The sequence below is a fragment of the Hippopotamus amphibius genome, chromosome 13, assembly GCF_030028045.1.
Source record: "Hippopotamus amphibius kiboko isolate mHipAmp2 chromosome 13, mHipAmp2.hap2, whole genome shotgun sequence".
In the NCBI taxonomy this organism is placed as follows: domain Eukaryota; kingdom Metazoa; phylum Chordata; class Mammalia; order Artiodactyla; family Hippopotamidae; genus Hippopotamus; species Hippopotamus amphibius.
This window is the reverse complement of record NC_080198.1, coordinates 14,970,402-14,984,748: the sequence shown is the minus strand read 5'-3', so window position 1 is coordinate 14,984,748 and position 14,347 is coordinate 14,970,402. Positions and strand designations below refer to the sequence as shown.

At 35.4% G+C, this 14,347-nt stretch overlaps 1 protein-coding gene and 1 pseudogene across 14 annotated transcripts in view; one reads left to right on the top strand and one right to left on the bottom strand.

Moving 5' to 3' along the window:
- Positions 1 to 14,347, top strand: part of CHL1 (cell adhesion molecule L1 like) — a 214,671-nt gene that overhangs the window by 82,109 nt on the left and 118,215 nt on the right. The window lies entirely within an intron of this gene.
- LOC130835443 (U6 spliceosomal RNA) lies at positions 1,225 to 1,324 on the bottom strand (annotated as a pseudogene).

The following is a 14,347-nucleotide window of genomic DNA, read 5'->3' as shown; positions in this document are numbered from 1 at the left end:
GAACTCTTACTAATACAGGTTTATTCCGTCTTGATATAGTGGCTCTGTGGTTTTCTATTCAGCTGTTCCCTGTGCCCTCCCGCAGAAGCCCATGGAAACTTCTGGATCTTCAGTTTCCTTGCTGATCTTCTGCCGAATTGTTTGATCCATTATTGAAAAGGAAGTATTGTAATTTTCAACTGTAACCATTGAATTGTTTATTTCTCCCTTCATTTCTGTCTATTTTTAATCTTGTGTATCTGAGAACTCTGTCTTAAGGTACATTTATGTTTTTGGTTGTTATACCTTCTGATGGGTTCACTTGCTAGCATTATAAGATATGCCATACTTTGTCTTTAGTAACAATGTTTTTCTTAAAGTCTGTTTTGTCTAATGGTAATATAGCCACCCAAGCTCTGTTTTGGTTACTTTTTTTCGAGGTACTTATTTTTCTTTTCTTTTACTTTTGGCTTATAAACATTTTTGAATCTGAAGTTATTCACTTCTGAACAGCATATAGTGGAAAATTTTCTTTAAACTCTGCTGCAAATCTCTGCTTTGTAATTAGTGTTACATTTAATATAATTACTGATACAGTAGAATTGACATCTAGCATTTTGCTATTTTTTATATGTCTATTTTTTGTTTTTCTATTCCTCCCTTCGTACCTTCTTTCGTGTTAAATAAATAATTACTAGTGTATCATTTTATTTCCCTTGTTGTTTCTTTTTCTGTGTTTTAAATTTTATTAGTGATTGCTCTGAGGATTACAGTTGGCATCTGACCTAAAACAATCTATTAGATTAAGACTAACTTAATTATAGTATACAGAACCTTTGCCCCCAATATACGGTATTCCTGTTACCTCTTTTCTTTGTGCTGTTATTGTCATACAAATCACATCTTCATACAATGACAGCTCATCAGTACAGTTTTACAATTATTGCTTTGTCATTATCTTTTAATCAAGAGGGAAAAAGTTATAAAAGATACATATACAATATCATATATTTTCCTTTACTTGTGCTCTTTATTTCCTTGTGTAAGTCCAAGTTAACATCGAGTGCTCTTTCTTTTCAGATTTAAGGAATCACATTAATAGTTCTTGTAGGACAGATATTCTAGCAACGAATTCAGTTTTTGTTTCCCAGGTAATGTCTTAATTTCTCCTTAAATTTGAAGAATTGTTTTGAGGAACTTAGAATTTTTGGTTGACTGTCAGCGCTTTTGAGTGTCATCCCACTGAAAAGTGTGGAAGACTTCATAAATTTACATGTAATCCTTACACAGGAGCCATGGTAATCTTCTTTGTATCATTTTTTTAGTATATGTGCTTCCAAAGCATAAACTATGGATCCCTCCCTACCACAGTGGGAATGAGGAAGACTTAGAGGAATCTACCTCTACTCCCTATCTTTTCATAAATCCTGCCTTTGCTACTTAAAACCTAATTTATGGGCTATGCTATGTAAAATGTAGGACCTCCAGGGAAATATAATTTTTATTTCCTGTCCAGAGATCTAAGTATAATCCCCATTCTTTGAGCATCTGTTTTAAAAAAGCCCCTGCTCAAACTCTTTTCCTAGATTGCAGTTTGCTACCTCATCATATGCAGAACAATTCTATCTACGTAGTTAATACATTTCTCACTTGTTACAGTGATTCTCATTTTTGGGAGACACATGCCTTTCATTTGAAGACATTATTTACTTCATGACGCACTTAACTAAAATCTGGTGATCAGTTTTCACTTAGAGCCAGTCTGTTCACAAATAGCATTATCACTTAATGCCCAAATGACCATACCGTCTTTCCCCAAATTCATGTGTATCCTTTTAGGCAGCCCAGTATTTTATTGTTAACAAGAACAAGTGCTGTAGAGATACAATAAGATGATAGCAAGAATATAAGTGCCCTGCAATTAGCAATCACTAATATGGTTTATTTTAGTCTGACTCAGAGTATTATGACTGCATATATTTATCTGTGAAGCACCCATTCATCCAGCCATATATCCCTCTGTCCATCCATCTAGCAAGCCAACTATCTATTAGTCAATCTGTTTGTAATCTATCTACATGTCTTTTTCTTCACAAGAATTCAATTTGAAACTAGCATATGGGAATTGTCTAATAAACGTGTTAAGTTATATTCTTATGAGGAACAGAGACTAGTATAAAGCATTAGCCGCCTTCAAGTTTGGGGCTGGGGAGTTTTTTGTAGGGGACTGTCTTTCGCAATGTTAGATGCTTAGCATCAGCATCCCTGGGCTCCCAGCAGATGCCAGTATTACCCTGCCAGTTGTGATAAGTAAAAACATCTTCACATATTGTGAAATGTCCTTCCCCTCTGCACTCAGTGGAGAATCACTGGTAGAAAAGGCATTTTTTCTTCTTTTAACAAAATATACATGTTCTTAAAAATCAGTGTTTAATGATGCCTAAAGATGGGGTATTTATTGGATGAATGAATGTATTTTCTTATGTTTCTCACCTTTCCGTTTTCACACATTGATTCAGCCACTCACATATTATTCAATAAGCATTTATTGTATACCTCTTTTTTAAATTAATTAATTTATTGGCTGCATTGGGTCTTTGTTGCTACATGAGGGCTTTTTCTAGTTGCGGTGAGTAAGGGCTATTCTTCCTTGTGGTTCGTGGGCTTCTCATTGCAGTGGCTTCTCTTGTTGTGGAGCACAGGCTCTAGGCGTGGTCTTCAGTTGTGGCTGGGCTCAATAGTTGTGCCTCGAGGGCTCTAGAGTGCAGGCTCAGGAGTTGTGGCTCATGGGCTTAGTTGCTTCGTGGCATGTGGGATCTTTCCAGACGAGGGATCGAACTCGTGTCCCCTGCATTAGCAGGATTCTTAACCACTGCACCACCAGGGACAGAAAAAAAGGACAAAGGCCTAAACAAAAGATATTGCTGATAAGTGTTCTGTTGATAATAAAACAGGAGGTTGTGAGGGGATGATGGGTTACATTAGATTAGTGAACTAAGATGGACTCTCTGAGGTGACATTTAATGTGAGACCTGAGTAGTATGAGGACAGCAGAGCAAAGATGTGAATGAATTATTCATTCGTGTTGACTTATTTCTTATGCACACAAGGTTTATGTTAGGAGTGTAAAGAGACGATGATTTGCTGGCATATTGACTTAGCTATACGTGTGAACAACGCTGGAATGTTTGTATGGAAATTTTTAGAAACTGTTCCAAACGAATTGAAGTCTGGCTAATTTTTAAATAAGGGTGTCTAGTCATACCAATGTAAAGATATTCACTCTCATAACAATGCCATGAACACTGGACCATTAAACAGCAAATGTGAGATATGCAGACTTTAAAACATCCTGTGACAAGAGCTGGAAATTATTCAGAGATCATGACAAATATGATTTCTGCCTTCCTGACATTGTGTATCACTGGGGAGATGGGAGTGACCAGAGAAAACGGCTAAAAGAAAATCCTGGCCTGATAGATTTAAAAGAAAGCAGGGAGATGATGTTTATGTTGAGAATGGCTTCTTTCTCTAACTTCATCAGACCCCAAAACATTAATCAGACATCCCTAATTTTTCTTTAAGTTTGAATTGCCTGACACACCCATTTTAAGGTAGACATAACTGAATAAGCTGGCTGTATTTTAGATAATTGTATATAGTTGTGGTAATAGAACATTTTGAATTTATGAGTATGTGGATTCATTTATAATTCCATTGGTGTAGATAATGAAATTAAATATAAAATATCACAGAATCTATCCCATCATTCTTTGACCAATCACAGTAATATAGTCTGATTTTTATGGTCATGTTTCCTGTTTGAAGAGAAATCCTAGATAAATCTTTTGGGGTATGCTTGCCTTTTACAAGCAGGTTTATCTATTGGAAGTAAAAGGCTGTTTGGAAGCATTATTGAAATATTAATTAGAATAATGACTTCACTATCACATCTTCACCTTTTATGTTAGATGCTGGATCAAGTCAAAACTGGAGCTGCCATTCAGGCATCTTGATGAAATGTGGAATTCTGTAAAACCAAAGTACAAACTATGATAGTTCTTATTTGAGGAAGATATCATTACAGCTGGGTGACTTGGGTATTTCAGTGAAATCTGAAGTCCCTCCCACTGTTTTCTCTACAAGTATCACTGGCATGTAAAAGTTGTGTTGCCAGAGAAGCCAAAGTCTATTTTTATACTGCAATTAAGTAAATGAGTACAAAATTCAGTATAGTCTGTGGGAATGTGATTGGATGAATAAAGCCAGAGAAGATATAATCATTTCAATTCTTTCCTTAATTTTGCTTTCTAGAATAGTAGTTAAAAACCACAGTGACATGTCCAACTGTGCTTCAGAGTACAAACCCAACTCCTCCACAGCTGTGTAATTGCAGACACATTATTTAGACTCTATCTTAGTTTACTCATCTGCAGAATTGAGTTAATAACACTTGCCTTCTTGACTTGGGAGAATTAAATTAAGTACTATGCATAGCATGCATATAGCTTAGCCAAGGCTTGATAAATAAGAGCTTTATTATTAGTGGTTTATATCCTCCAGAAGTGACTTAACTGCAGCAACAACAGAAACCCTGGGATTTTTTTTTTTTCTTGATTTTGTCATTGTTGTTTATGAACCTATGTGGCTCTGCATTGATGCTTGAGGTAGGAAAGAAAGACGGTTGCAGTGAGAGGGAGCCGTGTTTCCATACTTGTGATGACTTTTATTTAGTTTTGCTCATTATGTTTCTGTCTGGCAGTTTTTTTTCTCCTCCCCACTTTCATAATTGAATATAATTATAATAATGAGTGACACATGAGCAGAATTCACAATGAACATAATTTGTAAAGGTCACTGCCCCCATTTTCACAATTCTGGTTCTAAGATAAATATCCCAAGGGAGACCTCCTTTAAGCCCCCTAAGATGTCCTTGCCCACACTATTGTTAGTTACATCACTGTTTGTCTCTTGCATGGAACTTGCCATGACTATTATTTTCATTTATATTTCTCTTTGCCATCATTAAAATATAAGTTCTAATAGGTCAGTGATGAAGTCTGTCTTGTTTATCACTGTGTCTCTATGCCTGGCACTCATAAACACTCAGGATGTATTACATGTTAGAGATTATCCCTTCAAACCATAATTGCTAGCTGGTAGACTTATATCTTGGATTGTTTTCTCACCTTCTCTTGTATAAACTTGAACTGAGACATCAAAGGCATGTGGCTTTGTAGTTATCTGTTGCAGTAAAACTGTGCTTTGGGGAAGATGAGGGAGACATCTTTTTGTTATCTTAGAATCTGTCCTTAAGTTTCTTCTGTAAAGATTATGAATGCCACTCTCTGATTTGATATAATGAATTCTTCAGGTTATATTTTCAAGACGTGGAACTAACTGGATTTAATAAGAAACTGTTTAATTTACTTACAGCATCCTTTATTGTGATGTGCCTCCTAGTGCCAGATAAACTAAAAAATATATATTGTTTTTGTTCTTGAAGAACATAGGTATTATTTTACTGGTAACCTTTAGCTAGCTAGCCTCGTTTAACTTTGATTCTGATTGAATTATCTCCTCCTCAGAATATAGGACAGAATAAAGCTAAATTAAGGTGACTAAGTCAATATACTTAGTACAATTAGTACATTTTCCACCAGAAAGTTCATCGCTACTTTAAGATTTAACCTTCATTTTCCATTAGAGGGTGTTGGTTAATCTAGTATCTTCTCTCCTTAACTTAAATCGTATTAAATTCTTGCAAATTTTAGGTGCCAAACACATACCCAGTTTATATACACACATACACAATTTATATACAAATGTATACAGTTTACATAAACATGTTATCAATTTACAATATAGCCATAAGGTAATTAGCAATTGGTTACTGTTTGCTGCTAACGAGGTCAAGGTTACAGATCTACTGTTACTCTAAGTATTTTTTGGCCCAGTTCCATTGCCACAGATTGTACCCTGACCCTTGGGCTGCTGTTTCACAAATGCTGTTTGTCACCAGAGGGGGCCGTATAGGAGGATGTGAGCAGTTCCCTGCCAAGCCCCCTCCTCTGCTGGTCAAGGCTCTCAGCATTTTCCTGACAAATGAGGTGTGTGTTGAGGGGGGTAGTTTCCATCTTTGCATTCTCTGTATGTCAGGATTTGTTCACAGAGGTGGCCCTTAATGTTCTTCTTAAAATCAACAGGACCATGAACACCATCTTTATATGGAGAAGACAGGTTATTAAAAAGAGCTAGGGATAAGCTTAATTGCGAAGCTGAGAAGCATTTTAGAATACTCACATTTCTCTATTCCATTCATTTGAATACCTTTAATCAATATCTCTTCCATTGGAACACAGATCAAATGACACTGAAGTGCAATCTAGGGGAAATGTGTGAACTGGAAGCATAGAATTAAAGCAAAAAAAAAATGTATGTATATATATGTGTATATACATATAAGTATTTATTTTGCTTTAATTTCATGATCTTAAAAAACATTCTTTTCATTTAAAAGGGAGTTGTGGCACAAATGTTTATATAATACTTCGAAGATTAAAAATTCACTGCTACAAAGTTCATTTCTTTTTGCCTTAAACACATGAGAACTTGATATAGTTAATATTGTAAATGAAATTATGGATAATAGGTTACTTAATCCTTGGATTTTTGGCTTTTATTATGCATTAAGATTATTCTCAAACTAATTCAAAAATATGAGAAATGCTATAAAATCTAACTAAAAACAATAACATTTACAACTGATTCGCGTTATTTAGGGTAGTTATGTTCTATAAAATTGCCACAAATACTGATGGAATACTGAACCATTGTTCCTAAGGGGAAACACAGGGTTAGGTTTCTTAGAGCTTTTCATCACATTTTTGTTAACCAATCAATACATAACCTTGTTGTATGTACATTTTTGTTTAAACATACCTTGTATATATTGTTTATTCATTAACATTGATCTCAGGGCCAGTAGCACTATAACTCATTACTGAATGAAACTTAACCTAAACCATGTGTTCTTGCTGCAAGGCTCATCACAGCCTTTTTGAACCTGGGAACCGCAGACAGCACTTGAGCACTACACTTTTAAATATTGAACTATTTTATATAGTGAAATCACCAACAAGAAGCATTAAAATGAGGAAATTCCCTGGCAGTCCAGTGGTTAGGACTTCATGCTTTCACTGCCAAGGACACAGTTTCAATCCCTGGTCGGATAACTAAGATCCCACAAGCAAGCTTCATGGTGCAGCGAAACAAACAAAATAAAAAACAACAGCCCCCCCACCCCCACCAAAACATAAATACAAGAAAAACTAAATAGATCATGAAAAGGACAGTTCTTTACAGTATGAGAACTGCAACAAAAAGACAGAGTCAACTCTTTGTTCAAGGCAGCTGGAAACACTTGTATCAGACAACTCAAATTTATTTGATACTTTGTACATGTTTGTGAATGAGTGCCTAAGTACTGTATTGATTTGGAGGCTACAGATAAATTTTAGTAACTAGGTTAATTTGCAAATATAGAATCTGAGAATAATGAGAGCCACCTGCGTATGTTTTTTAGGTTAGAAAAGAGAAAATAAGGTCCCCTTCGTCACTTAATGAATCCATGAACGACTTTGGTTTATTATTTCCTTCCATCTCTTGGTTCCTTATTGGCTTAATAGAGTGACAAATTCTAATTAGCATCCCTGACTAATACAGTTTAGGAAGGAGCCATGTCTTCATCCCTTTCTCTTTCCCAACCCCTGGCCCTATTCCTGGAGTATACTAGGCATTCAATTAATGCTTAAAGGATTGCATGAACCCCTTCCCTCATTTGTAAGAGGAACTTTATGCAATTGATGTTAACATCAAATGCCAGTAAGGTGAGTGTAGCTGTAACCACATGCAAAAATGTTAGCTATAGTAACAATTGTAGTGGTTTTTAATAACATAGAAAGTAGCATCTTGATGAATTTATAAGTGATACACAGTTTAACACATTAATATAGGACTTTTTTCCTATAAAATAGGGATTGCCTGTTTAATACCTATGTTTAAGGGAACCACTAGTTAATTATTATATTTAATGAAAGCAGGAGGAAAGATTCATTAACAAAGGAAACTGTTAATTTTGCAGTTAATTAAGAGGAAGGGCTTTCAAATCTATTATCCTCTGAAAACATAAATGTAAATTTATAACAGTATCATACATATCAACTGCCTGCATCTTTTTTTATTATTGAGGTTCCTTATGAAACAAGTTGAATAAATAAACTATACAATTCTCTTCATGTTGAATTTGGTTTTATTTTTTTTCTTCCTCAGAGGGAATTAAAAATTCCATTAGTGCAAAAGATGGCCTGATCACTCTGGCTATCCACTTGGCTTTCTTATAACAGTGTTTAAGGCCACCAGGATCAACTTACAAAATAAGTAATTGGTTTACTTAAGCAGTCAAGTAAGAAATTTTTTGGAATGTTGATATTTTCAATTAATCATTATTCTTCAGATTAGAAATTTTTAAAGGATGCCTTTTGATTGTTGTTTGAAATGATGACTGGCTGCTTTAGAAGTGTTTTTCAAAATGGCTGTCAGCAAACATAATGAGCCTTGGAGCAGTCCAGTAGCTTTGGTAACATATGTCTACAGAAGGATTCTTAACACCCTGCTGACTGTGCTGGTCCTGTAGAGCCTCACAGCAGGCAAATTGTCTCTTGCAGCTCAGCTTATGAAACCTTTGCCTGTTTGGAAATACTCCTCAGGCAGGATTTATATTTACCTTTGAATCCATGTTCTTATTTTGATAGTGGTGTTAAACAGGAGAAAGAAAGCCTCACAATGATTCATCTTGCATTTTTCATAAATGTTAAAACTATCTATTATTTGTATGTCACTCTTTATTGCATTTTCTGCTGTGTACAAGCTCTGGAAATGATAAAGGTGTTTCTTATGAATTCACAATCCAGAAATGCTGACTCTCTATGTTAAGTCCTGTAAACTTATCTAAATGACAGACGTACCATTTTCCTTAAAGATGCTTTTTTAAGTCAGGACTGTAAAAGCTTGTGTTACTGCAAACAGGGAAAATGTTGGTTGAATGAGTCCTAATCTTTTAGGTACTGACAGGCTATCTGTGATGTGTGTATATATTTAATCACAAAGCTTCACTTGCCTCTACCATGCACTTATTTATTGCTATTTTACTTAAGGGAATAGCCATCTTTTTAAGTCATTCATTCAGTACATCCTTTTAAAATCTTTTCTAAGTATAAAATTTTTATATTAGAAATGTTATCTACAACACTTTAGTGGAAATTAATACAGCCAACAGAGTTAGTAAGTTTGATTCACCATGCCCCAGAAGGTAAATCTTGTTGGGGGGGAAAAGATATTCCTGCATTTAAAAAAAGTACTAATGCTTTGTTTTAAGTCTTTATTGGAGTGTAATTGCTTTACAGTATTGTCAATTTCTGCTGTACAACAAAGTGAAAGAGCCACATGTATACATATATCCCCATATCCCCTCCCTCTTGAGCCTCCCTCCCCGCCTCCCCATCCCACCTCTTTAAGTCTTCACAAAGCGTCAAGCTGGTCTCCCTGTGCTCTGTAGTAGCTTCCCACTAGCCATTTATTTTACATTTGGTAGTGTGTATATGTTGATGCTACTCTCTCACTGCGCCCCAGCTTCCCCTCCCCGTGGTGTCCTCAAGTCCGTTCTCTACGTCTGCATCTCTGTTCCTACCCTACCACTAGGTTCATCAGTACCATTTGTCTAGATTCCATATATATGTGTTAGCATATGGTATTTGTTTTTCTCTTTCTGGCTTACTTCACTCTGTATGACAGACTCTAGGTCCATCCACCTCACTATGAATAGCTCAGTTTCATCCATTTTTATGGCTGAGTACTATTCCATTGTATATATGTGCCACATCTTCTTTGTCCATTCGTCTGTTGATGGACATTTAGGTTGCTTCCATGTCCTGGCTATTGTAAATAATGCTGCAATGAACATTGTGGTACATGTATCTTTTTGAATTATGGTTTTCTCCAGTTATATGCCCAGTAGTGGAATTGCTGGGTCATATGGTAGTTCTATTTTTAGTTTTTTAAGGAACCTGCGTACTGTTTTCCTTAGTGACTGTATCCATTTACATTCCCACCAACAGTGCAGGAGGGTTCTCTTTTCTCCACACCCTCTCCAGCATTTATTGTTTCTAGATTTTTTTGATGATGGCCATTCTGACTGGTGTGAGGTGTTACCTCATTGTGGTTTTGGTTTGCATTTCTCTAATGATTAGTGATATTGAGCATCTTTTCATGTGTCTGTTGGCCATCTGTATGTCTTCCTTGGAGAAATGTCTATTTAGGTCTTCTGCCCACTTTTGGATTGGGTTGTTTGTTTTTTTGATATTGAGCTGCATGAGCTGCTTGTGTATTTTGGAGATTAATCCTTTGTCAGTTTCTTCATTTACAAATATCTTCTCCCATTCTGAGGGTTGTCTTTTTTCTCTTGTTTATGGTTTCCTTTGCTGTGCAAAAGCTTTTAAGTTTCATTAGGTCCTGTTTGTTTATTTTTGTTTTTATTTATATTATTCTGGGAGGTGGGCCAAGAAGGATCTTGCTATGATTTATGTCAGAGTGTTCTGTCTATATTTTCCTCTAAGAGTTTAACACTATCCGGTCTTTAATCCATTTTGAGTTCATTTTTGTGTATGGTGTTAGGAAGTGTTCTAATTTTATTCTTTTACATGTGGCTATCCAATTTTCCCAGCACCACTTATTAAAGAGGCTGTCTTTTTCCATTGTAGATTCTTGCCTCCTTTATCAAAAATAAGGTGCCCATAGGTGTGTGGGTTTATCTCTGGGCTCTCTATTGTGTTCTGTTGATCTATATTTCTGTTTTTGTGCCAGTTCCATACTGTCTTGATTACTGTAGCTTTGTAGTATAGTCCGAAACTGGGGAGCCTGATTCCTCCAGCTCTGTTTTTCTTTCTTAAGATTGCTTTGGCTGTTTGGGGTCTTTGGTGTTACCACACAAATTGTAAAATTTTCTGTTCTAATTCTGTGAAGAATGCCATTGGAAATTTGATAGGGATTGCATTGAATCTGTAGATTGCTTTGGGTAGTATAGTCATTTTCACAACGTTGATTCTTCCAATCCAAGAACATGGTATATTTCTCCATCTGTTCATGTCATCTTTGATTTCTTTCATCAGTGTTTTATATTTTTCTGAAAAGAAGTCTTTTGTATCCATAGGTAGGTTAATGCCTAGGTATTTTATTCTTTTTGTTGTGGTGGTAAAGGGGATTGTTTCCTTAATTTCTCTTTCTGATTTTTCATTGTTAATGTATAGGAATGCAAGAGATTTCTATGCATTAATTTTGTATCCTGTGACTTTTCCAAATTCATTGATTAGCTCTAGTAGTTTTCTGGTGGCATCTTTAGGATTTCCTGTGTATAGTATCATAACATCTGCAAACAGTGACAGTTTTACTTCTTTTCCAATTCATATCCCTTTTATTTCTTTTTCTTCTCTGATTGCCATGGCTAGCACTTCCGAAACTATGTTGAGTAAGAGTGGCAAGAGTGGACATCCCTGTCTTGTTCCTGACCTTAGCAGAAATGCTTTCAGTTTTTCACCATTGAGAATAATGTTTGCTGTGGGTTTATCATATATGGCCCTTATTATGTTGAGGTAGGTTCCCTCTATGCCCATTTTCTGGAGAGTTTTTGTCATAAATGGGTGTTGAATTTTGTCAAAAGCTTTTTCTGCATCTATTGAGATGATCATGTGGTTTTTATCCTTCAATTTGTTAATATGGTGTATCACATTGATTGATTTGTGTATATTGAAGAATCCTTGCATTTCAGGGATAAACCCCAACTTGATCATGGTGTATGATCCTTTTAATGTGTTGTTGGATTCTGTTTCTAGTATTTTGTTGAGGATTTTTGCATCTATGTTCATCAGTGATATTGTCTGTAATTTTCTTGTTTTGTGATATCTCTGTCTAGTTTTGGTATCAGGGTGATAGTGGCCTCATAGAACGAATTTGGGAGTGTTCCTCCCTCTGCAATTTTTTGGAAGAGTTTGAGAAGCTTAGGTGTTAGCTCTTCTCTAAATGTTTGATAGAATTCACCTGTGAAGCCATCTGGTCCTGGACTTTTGTTTGTTGGAAGATTTTTTATTAGAGTTTCAATTTCATTACTTGTGATAGGTCTGTTTGTATTTTCTAATTCTTCCTAATTCAGTCTTGGAAAATTGTACCTTTCCAAGAATTTTTCCATTTCTTCAAGATTGTCCATTTTATTGGCATATAGTTGTTTATACTAGTCTCTTATAATCCTTTGTATTTCTGCAGTGTCAGTTGTGATTTCTCCTTTTTCATTTCTAATTTTATTGATTTGTGTCCTCTCCCTTTTTTTCTTGATGAGTCTGGCTAAAGGTTTATCAATTTTGTTTATCTTCTCAAAGAACCAACTTTTAGTTTTGTTGATCTTTGCTATTGTTTTTCTTCATTTCTATTTCATTTATTTTTGCTCTGATCTTTATGATTTCTTTCCTTCTACTGATTTTGGGTTTTCTTTGTTCTTCTTTCTCTAGTTGTTTCAGGTGTATGGCTAGATTGTTTACTTGAGGTTTTTCTTGTTTCTTGAAGTGAGATTGAATTGCTATAAACTTCCCTCTTAGAACTGCTTTTGCTGCACCTCATAGGTTTTGGATCATCCTGTTTTCATTGTCATTTATTTCTATGTATTTTTTAATTTCTTCCTTTATTTCTTCAGTGATCACTTGGTTATTTAGTAGTGCATTGTTTAACCTCATGTATTTGTGTTTATTACAGTTTTTTTCCTATAGTTGATTTCTAATCTCATAGCATTGTGGTCAGAAAACATGCTTGATATGATTTCAGTTTTCTTGAATTTTCCAAGCCTTGATTTGTGACCCAAGATGTGATCTATCCTGGATAATGTTCCATGTGCACTTGAGAAGAAAGTGTATTCTGCCACTTTTGGGTGGAATGTCCTATAAATATCAACTAAATCTATCTGGTCTATTGTGTCATTTAAAGCTTGTGTTTCCTTGTTTATTTTCTGTTTGGATGATCTGTCCATTTGTGTAAGTTACGTGTTAAAGTCCCCTACTATTATAGTGTTACTGTTGATTTCTGCTTTTATGGGTGTTAGCATTTGCCTTATGTATTGAGGTACTCCTGTGTTGGGTGTGTAAATATTTACAAGTGTTATATCTTCTTCTTGGATCGATCCTTTGATCACTATGTAGTGTCCTTCCTTATCTCTTGTAACAGTCTTTATTTTAAAGTCTATTTTATCTGATATGAGTATTGCTACTCCAGCTTTCTTTTGACTTCCATCTGCATGTAATATCTTTTTCCATCCCTTCACTTTCAGTCTGTATGTGTCCCTAGGTCTGAAATGGGTCTCTTGTAGACAACATATGTGTGGGTCTTGTTTTTGTATCCATTCAGCCAATCTGTGTCTTTTGGTTGGAGCATTTAATCCATGTACGTTCAGTGTTACTATTGACATGTATGTTCCTATTACCATTTTCTTAATTGTGTTGAGTTTGTTTCTGTGGGTCTTTTTCTTCTCTTGTGTTTCCCTCCTAGATAATTTCCTTTAGCGTTTGTTGTAAAATTGGTTTGGTGCTGCTGAATTCTCCTAGCTGTTGCTTGTCTGTAAAGCTTTTGATTTCTCTGTCAAATCTGAATGAGATCCTTGCTGGGTAGAGTAATCTTGGTTGTAGGTTTTTCTCTTTCATCACTTTAAGTATATCCTGCCACTCCCTTCTGTCCTGTAGAGTTTCTGTAGAAAAATCGGCTGATAACCTTATAAGGGTTTCCTTTGTGTGTTATTTTTTGCTTTTCCCTTGAGGCTTTTAATATTTTTTCTTTGAATTTAATTTTTGTTAATTTAAGTAATATGTGTCTTGGTGTGTTTCTTCTAGGGTTAATCCTGTATGGGACTCTCTGTGCTTCCTGGACTTGGGAGACTATTTCTTTTCCCATGTTAGGGAAGTTTTCCACTATAATCTCTTTGAATATTTTCTCAGACCCTTTCTTTTTCTCTTCTTCTGGGACCCCTATGATGCGAATGTTGGTGCATTTAGTGTTGTCTCAGAGGTCTCTAAGACTGCCCTCAATTCTTTTCATTTTTTTTTCTTTATTCTCTTCCTTGGCATTTATTTCCACCATTCTATCTTCCATCTCACTTATTCATTCTTCTGCCTCAGTTATTCTGTTATTGATACTTTCCAGTGTATTTTTCATTTCAGTTATTGTGTTGTTTATCTCTGATTGTTTGTTCTTTAGTTCTTCTAGATCTTTGTTAAACATT